At 35.0% G+C, this 8994-nt stretch overlaps 1 long non-coding RNA gene across 1 annotated transcript in view; it reads left to right on the top strand.

The window, feature by feature from the left end:
* Positions 1–2191: 2191 nt before the first annotated feature.
* The window catches only part of LOC141522679 (uncharacterized), a 39966-nt gene continuing 33163 nt past the window's right edge, over positions 2192–8994 (top strand). The window contains exon 1 of the long non-coding RNA XR_012478245.1: positions 2192–2231. This is a non-coding gene — a long non-coding RNA (uncharacterized LOC141522679). The remainder of the gene's footprint in view (positions 2232–8994) is intronic.

Below are 8994 nucleotides of genomic sequence, written 5' to 3'. Positions count from 1 at the left end.
TTGATCTGGCAATTTCCCAATTTACTATATTTTATCTTGTAAAATTGACCAACCTTATGTCTTCAAGAATTGGGGGGGGGGGGTGGATGGACACTTTTGGCTTATTTTAATGAACTATTTGACCATATTCTCTTGGTTTAGTCATATTTTAGAAACATAGGAGAAAAAATATTTTATAAATGTAATTCAGGAATCTTTAGATTCTATTCTCAAACTGCACATGGTTCCTAGGAAATCTCTAACAGAATGTTAAACAGCAGGTAAGTGAGTGGCCATAGTGATAGAATGTATAGCCTGGAGTCAGGAAGAACTGAATTCAAATCCAGACTTAGACACTTACTAGCAGTGAATCACTGAGTGAATCACTTAACTCTGTTTGCCTCAACTACTCATCTGTAAAATAAGCTGAAAAAGGCATGGTCAAGAAAACTCCAAGTGAGGTCACAAAGAATAAAATACAACTGAAATGACTGAACAACATCTAATAGAGGTTATCTCTCCAACTAAGAAAATACAAAATTCCATAAAGAGATTCTGGTAGATTGTTTTATTTTTTTTAATCTCCATTAGAGTAAAAACAAAATCTTCCCTACATCTGAGTTCTTTCCAAATAATGGGCAGACACTGACAAGTCAAGACAGAGGCAACCTTTCCAGCTACTGTCTAAACTGCTTGTGTTTAACTTGAATAATGATTAGAATTTTTTAAACAGGTAGTTTTGCTTTTAAGCATAATGTTGAGTATTTGCTAGCTCCTTAATACTTTTTAACGATTATTTAATTGAAGTAGATCATTCAGTCTTTATTAAAGTTGTATCAATTTAACTATGAAGCCATTCCTAAGTTAAATCCTGTCCCTGGCCAGAGTTACAGAATCCCAGATTCTCCAAGAGTAAGAGGATCACTGGATCATCCAGTACAACTAATGTCTAACTATGACTCTCTTCAATATACTTCATGACAAATGCTTCTGCTCAAGAATCTGAAATGAGTATGAACTTACTATTGCTTGATTCAATCCATTCTACTTTTGAATAGTTCTCATTGTCTGTTTTCCTTTTATCTGGGCCTAAATTTGCCTCTTCAGATTCTTCTCTTTAGCCCTAATTCTACCTTCAGAGGTCAAGTAGCATATATTCAATCCCTCCAATGCTTTAAGAAAGTCATCAATCTTTACTTATGTCTTAAATCCTATATGGCCCAAGTCTTTTCTATCTAAATATTTGCATTTTATTCAGCTCTAGTCTTTCAGGATACCAGGTCAACCTCTTCTGGAGGCTGTATTTGCACCAGCTTGACCATGCCCTTTATAAAATGCAATGTGAAGAACCAGTAAGACTCTAAAGGTATGGGGAACTTATGTGGCACAGTGGATAGAGTACTGACTCTGGAGTCAGGAAGACTTGAGATCAAATATTGCCTCAGACACTTAATAATTACCTAGCTGTGTGACCTTGGGCAAGTCACTTAACCCCATTACCTTGCAAAAATCAAACAAAAAGATTCCAGAGATGATCTGACTGGGAGATAGTTAGTAGTCCAAAAAAATTCTCTCTTTCATTTAGGAAGGAGTCAAAGGCAGCACTGGTTTTGGATGGACTTTTTTGGAAGGAAGGGCTGGGGGAAGATTGGATAACTATGCCTCTCTACTTCCTCATCTAATACTTAATTTTTTTCTTTGGAAGACTAAACCAGATATTTAATAGTTGCCACTTTCACCTCTCCCCACTTAGAATGAGGCTGAATAATGTATAATGTCCTAGGGAATAAATCATATCCTCATCTTCCATCAACTCACCCTAAAGACTAACATTTCTTGTTCAGTGAAGCAATTATTCCATCATTTTTGTTTGCTGAATAGGGAAACTATGAGAAAGGCCTGAGGTGCATTTATGAGTCGTAGCTGGCTCATTCTTTGAAAGGGTAAAAAGTGTCTGACATCTGAGAGAAGCTTTCTCCAAAGATATACTCCTAAAGTGAGGGGACAGAAACATGATCTGTTTAAAATGTAGCTTTTATCCTCAAGTAAATACTTCTTGCTTTTGTTTAATAGGTTTGATTCTCCCTTCAAGCCAGCACTGGCAAATGATATATTTTATGGTCATGGAGAAAAGGCAATGTTCTGTCTTGTATTTATATGCATGCATCCCAGGAAGAATAGAAGAAGGTAATGGGAGCTATCAGAAAAATATCAGCGACTAGGGATTGTCCTCTACTCCTCGCTAAGAGCAGGTACATTATCGTCTTGATCCTCAGGCTAGAGAACTGGGTTCATTGAACTTCTTTGACTTATGCATACTTCTTGTTGGAGTTTCCAACTGTGCTTACAAATTTCAAGTAAAGAAAAGTTAACTATAGTTATTAATTTCAATAATCTCAGCATTGTCATGAATATAGTATAATATATTGTTGATTAATATGATGAAAGTTGTTCCATAAAAGATATCTCTTGTGGGAAGGGACTTTCACTTTTATCTTTGTGGTCCCTATATTAGAGGAACTTAATAAATGTTACTTGATTAATACTAGTGAGTGAGTATACATTAATAACTATATGGATACTACACTCTACTGAAACTGCTGCTAACTAAAAGGTGGGATGCTTACTTTTTTCTTCTTAGCAGTTTAGAGTGATTGGAGTCAGGAGTACCTGAGTTCAAATCCAGTCTCAGACACTTAATAATTACCTAGCTGTGTGGCCTTGGGCAAGCCACTTAACCCCATTTGCCTTGCAAAAACTAAAATTAAAAAAATTTAAATAAAAAGAACCTTGGGGTCATTAAAGATAGTCTCAGCTCTCAATTAGCTTACATTCTACTGAGAATGGCTTTTAGACCCAACAGAAGCTTCATACCTTTATATCATCTTTACTTCATTCAGGAAGAGAATGGAAGCAATGGAAATGGTGAATTCTAAATGATATCAATTTTTTATCTGATTAAAGTCAAGAAATAACAGGTATATGGGAGTTACAATCTACTGATTATCTTTACTTAATTATCAGTGTACAGTCAGAACATCAATCTATTAAAGAAAGGATAAAAATAAAATACTTCTATTTTAATAATACAATTTACTGGGACCATTGCCAGTTGACTTGATCTATGTCTTGCCACTGAACTCAGATTACTGAGAGAGTGAGGCTGACAACTTTGCACAGCTTTGCCTCATTTAATTCAATTCACTTGCAAGTCAAGACATTACCCTCCTCAGAATTAACCCTCTTCTAGAACAAAGGAAAAACAACAAAAATAAGGTTTACTATGTGCAATAATTATAATTCTTACAATATGGGATCAACCTGTTTAAGCTCCAGCCTCTTCTTGCCACTCTGTTATGACCTAGCCCTCCCAATATGACTCTAGGCACAAGTTTTCGCATTATCTATCCCCACTCTCAGACCCAGAAGGACACTTTCTGGTCATTTCCATGACAGCTAATACACAGCACTCCCTTCCCCCTCAATTCTCCAACTCAAGCTATATATGTTATTTTTCCATCTTAAAATGTAAGTTTTTTGAAGGACAGTCTTGCTTGCTTGTTTTTTTATTCCTAGCATTAGCACTGGGTCTTATATATTGTAAGCACTTGATGAATACATTTTCCTTCAAGTCACATATTGCATACTTTCCATAATTTGATAATATTCTGGTGGAAAAAAATGTGGGCTAAATATTTAGTAAGATGGGAAAAGTATAGTCATTTTTTTTATGCTTAATACAATAAAGAACTACCACAAATAGGAAGCTTAAGAAAATGATGCTAGAGCTATTCAGGACCACTATCTCTGTGACCATGGAAAGATTGCATTCCTTCACCTGGTATTTGCATATCAAAACATTACCTAACCTCTCATCTAAATCACTGGGCTCATGGGGTCAGCATTCATGGTCACCTGCTGAATTAACCAGAGCCACTATCTGGCTTTACATCTTTTCGTAATAAATTAAACTTCATAAAGGAAAAATTACCTCTCCCACTTTCTGACTATTGGCTGCCTCAACACTCTGACTAACACATTGGACAAACATGGACAGCCCCTCCATAAATGAGTCATGGCTATGTGCAGCACTGATGTCAGAGATGCAGTCAGTCCTGTGGTTAAATGGGCTATAGTTAATGTTTCCTTACTTTATGCAAGCACTGGCAAACGGCCCAGAATCAAGTTTTTAATATGAATTCTTCCACTAAGCTTTTATTAATGCTTTTTTTTAAATCTGGAAGTCTGTTTATGTGTAATTCAGTGGACCAGGTTCTAGATACATGTAGGTCATTTGATTATCAATGGTCAGAGAGAACAGAAATTCCATCAATAATTGAAATGCTATATCTAGTAACCCAAAATTCAAAACAATAGTTTCAAATGCACCACAGCAGCACCACAGCCTCTTACTAAGCTGCTAACTCCACTAGATAATAAATTGACTTGAGCATTAACTTTAACTCCTTTCTCTATAGTGGGAGTTCTAAACTATTTTTGTGTCAAGGAGTCCCATAGCAGCCTAGTGAAATGAACGTAAGACTAATGTTTTAAATATATAAAATAAAATAAATAGGATTACAATCGAAACCAAAGTTTTATGAAAATAAAGATGTAATTTTCTAATCCAAGTTCCCACAGCCCCTTCAACCTATCCATAAGCCCTTAAAGGGTTCTGTTGGCTCTAGATGAAGAACTCTCTAGACTTTATGGTATGGCAAAAAAGAAAGAGGACTAAAGTAGAAATCTAAGCACTCATACTCTGTCATTAGCTCATCATATTACCTTAGGCAAATCTCAACCCTTGTAGACCTCACTGCCATTTGCCAAACTAAGTGATATGAAGAATTATATTTTTAAAAAGCCCTACACATTAGCCACTGAGATACCCTAGCACACTAATTTAAAAAGTCTGAGGAATGATCCAAGTGAATAAAAATGATATTCATTGCTAGGATCAGTCTTTCCCCCCTTTTCCCCCCATCCCTCTATCCCCTCAAACTGAGAAATAAGTTTGCCACTCCTCACTTTCATGATACATTCTATGGACTACCAGTACTATGAAACTGACCCTTATCCTAAAGAATAAAAACTCGACTATTAAATTCACAATAGGATAATATTATTAGTCCAGTAACTACTTAACACTAAAAGCTGATTCTCTAGTAACAAAATTCTGTTATGGAAGAAATTTTCAGTGTTTCAAAGGAACTTTTCTTTAACACAATCCCCTCATATCCCCTAGCTATTCTACGCTTTCATTCAATTTAGTTCAATTCAACTAAATAAACATTTATTCAGAACCCATAAAATACCAGACTGTGATAAAGATGCAAAATTTAGCTAAGATTCAGTCCCTATCTCATGAAGTTTATATTTTAGTAATGGGATACAAGTAATAAATAATAATGGTAGACTTTGACCATTTTGATTATTAATGTGGGGTAATGAATGAATCATACTTTCAGAAAAAAAATTTCAAGGTAGCTATGATAATAAATCTGGCTTTATTTATTGGAAAAGAAAACTAGGTCAGCTTTAGTTACTGCAAATCTCCATTTCAATTACTCAGCATCTGACATCATGTCCTTGATAATTAAGGAAAACATACACTTCTCCAAACTAAACTGGCAGTGAAGATCTTTGCAGTGAAAAATGCCAGTTTCTTTGATTGAACTACCTTTTATAGCATAATTAGTCTATAGTAAAAGGAAACCAACTTGAAGACTGGAAGGAAGACATGTTTTTATATTGAAGTATTTCTGGCATAATTTGCCTTTCACTCCTCAGAAGACAGCCTCATGGAGTATAAAATATTGCTAAGCATTTTTAATTGTAAAAATCTATTATTCAAAGAGAGCATATTGGTACAAGTTGCTACAAGAAGAAAGAGTTCATGAGCTGACATGGACTTCTATAGCTAATCCAGATCAGATTCCTGGTGCCCCTTCTCCTCCATTGGACCCTTATGCTCATGGATACATATAAAATGACTCCAAATGAGAGTGGAAGATTCACCTAGATAAAAATTATAAGATGGGACTCTAGAAATTCACCATGTACTAGCCTTGCCCACTGGGTGGTTATAGAAATCTGCCCAACACAAATCAAAAAAAGTATACCCAGATGTTTTTAGTTCTCTAATTAGGTTCAGCTTTGTACAAAGATAATAAACATGCCCCACTGTATCCACAATACCCTCTTTCCATTGCTTTCCTGGGAAACAGTGATCAAAGACCATTGTTCTAGAAAAGTAAAAAACCAAAGTGTTTTATGACTCCACTCACCACCCATGTAACTGGTCAGACTGAAATACTCATCCCAGCAGTCACTCCATTATAAAAATATATATTGTCTCCCCTCTATTGGAACATAAGATTCTTGAGCACAGAGACTGGCCCCAGCACTTAGCACTATGTTTTAAATCCATTCATTCATTCATTCATTCACACTTGTCACAGTGCCTGAAACTGCCAAAATTAAAAACATTTTTAAGAGTCTAAGAAAAGAGATTAGACCTGTTACTTCTGGCACAGAATTGGAAGAGGAACAAGTAAAAAAATAAACTCCAATTGCTATAGCCACAAGAGTACAGAAGCTGTGGAATCATGGTATCTTTCCAACTGATTACCATTAGTGGGATACAGAATTGGGGGGGGTGGTGGAGTTTGGGAGGTAAACCAAGAGTTACTTTCAAGAGTACTGCTGTGGAAGAGTTAACATAATGATCTGAGTGGAAGGAATTTTCTCCTTAATATGTTGTGTTCACATATTTGTAGTGTGACAATCTGGATCCCCAATTGCTCCTTGTGTTGCTCCAAAAGTGAGACATAGCATGTAATAAGGAAAGGAATAACTGGCAGATTAAGTTTTAAAAGATACCCTAATTTCTGCCAGCTCACTTCCCTGATCCTAGAGAAGATTACCTAGCTATAGCCGAGGAAGTGACAATTAGCACCAATTGTTATTGATGTATTCTTAGTATTAAGAATACTAAATCTTGGAATAAATTACTTCAAATCTTTTTTTTTAACTATAACAAGAATCCTTCTCTTACATACTTCTAGAACCTCCTTTTATCCTATTCCCTCACCCTCTAATTCAATACCTTCCCTATCTCCTTACCCTCTTATTTCTTTCTGAATTTAGATTTTTATACATACCATATATAGATATACATTTATATTTATATATGGTATGTATTGTTACTTCTTTAAGCCATTCTCAATTAGAGTACATTTCCAGAACTAATAGTCCTCCAATCTCATTTAATTCCTCTATACATTTCTTCCTCTAGCACTTCATTTGCATTACTTTTTTATCTTTTCCTATACCATTTTAGAATCACATCATAGTTCTACCCCAATCTTTTTTTCAAACTACTCAATGACTCAATGACCAACAACAAATATATATATATATATATATATATATTTTATATATAAAAATCAAATAATTTGTCTTTATTGAGTCTTTGAGATTTACATTTCTCTTGAATATTATGTCAAATTTTCTATCAAGTGAAAGTCTTTTTGCAAGAAAATCCTGAAAATCTGACAATTCATTGAACATCCATTTTTTTTATTCAGAATTATGCTTAACTTTGTTAGATAAGATATTTTTTGCTATAACCCCAGTTCTTTTGCTCTACAACGTATATAGAGAGAGAGAGTTCCAAAACCTGCAGTCTTTTAATTAGCCACTGCCAGGTCTTGTGCAATTCTAATTGTGTCTGCTTTTTTTCAAAGGAAATTTTCAATCCAATCTGAGGTACCATTCCACTTTTCACATAAGTAGTTTGATTCCTAAAAGAACAATTAAAAGAATTTTGTATAAGCATGTTTAAATCATCTATGAAGTCTGTAAAGTTTTGAACCTTTCATTGATAGTTTGTTAACTTAAATGTTCAGAAAAGGAAATTTTGTTTATGGAAAATTGATGAAATAAAATGTGAAAAGTTTTTTCCATTACCCATAAGAAGAAAATGTAGGTTGACTGAATATATAGTCCTAAAAGGAATTATTTGAGAACACAGGACTGAGGCAACAGATGATAGATAAATCTACTGGGAAGGTCTTAAAACAGAAGGGAAGATGGTCTCCAGGACATATAAAATTCAAACATATATGAATAAATATTGTTAAACAAAGAAAAATAAAACTGATGAGGCAGAGGCCCTTGTGGATAACCAAAAGGGCATGGAACCACAGTTGGTGTTTCTGACTGATTCACAATAGAACTAACAATGATGAAAATAGAGTTTATGGTTTCTATAGCAGAAATAAGAGGCAGAAAAGAAAAATTTGAATCCGCGGTGCTAAATCTCCAAAAAGAAACAAAAGAAAACACAATTGAATAAAAATACATGGATGTGAAAAACAATCTGGAAGAAATTTAAAAAATAAAAATAAATTACCATTAAAGCACTTTGTCTCTCCCTGGCAAGGGCAGGTCTCTATCAACAAAATAATGAATCTCTGCTCTAGCCTGAAAGGATTAAGTCTTTGAGCTGCTACCCTTCCTTGGTATATCTCTCATCACCTCATCTCTGCTCTCTGAGCTACCTGTCCTCATATATATATATATATTTCCCGCTCTACCCCTTAAAAGCTCATTGTTGGATCGAGGTCTGGGTTTCACTTTTGCCAAGGTAAGTCTGGTTTAGTATCATTGCTTGAGGAAACAAATCCTAACCTCCATGGAAACTCCAAACAACTCTCAATCTCCAGGAAGATTCCCCCAAATAATCCATATCCTCCATGAAGACCCTCTGAAAAACTTCTCAATCCCTATAGAAACCATAACACCCTACTTCTTAAACCACATACTCTATAAAATAAAGTGTGCTCCCCAATTATCCACTGCTGGAATTTGCTCTGACCCAGTCTGCAGTTCCTTCCTTCAATTAACAGTTTTACATTCCATTTGGCTTTATTGCTGTCCTCCTTATACCATGGGCCAACTTTTCACTCACCCACTACTCAGCTGAGTTGCTCATTTTCTGGTGATATTAGC

This window comes from Macrotis lagotis, chromosome 1 (assembly GCF_037893015.1).
Source record: "Macrotis lagotis isolate mMagLag1 chromosome 1, bilby.v1.9.chrom.fasta, whole genome shotgun sequence".
Classification (NCBI taxonomy): Eukaryota; Metazoa; Chordata; class Mammalia; order Peramelemorphia; family Peramelidae; genus Macrotis; species Macrotis lagotis.
Note: the sequence above shows the minus strand (reverse complement) of the source record. Positions and strands in the feature narration are given on the sequence as shown.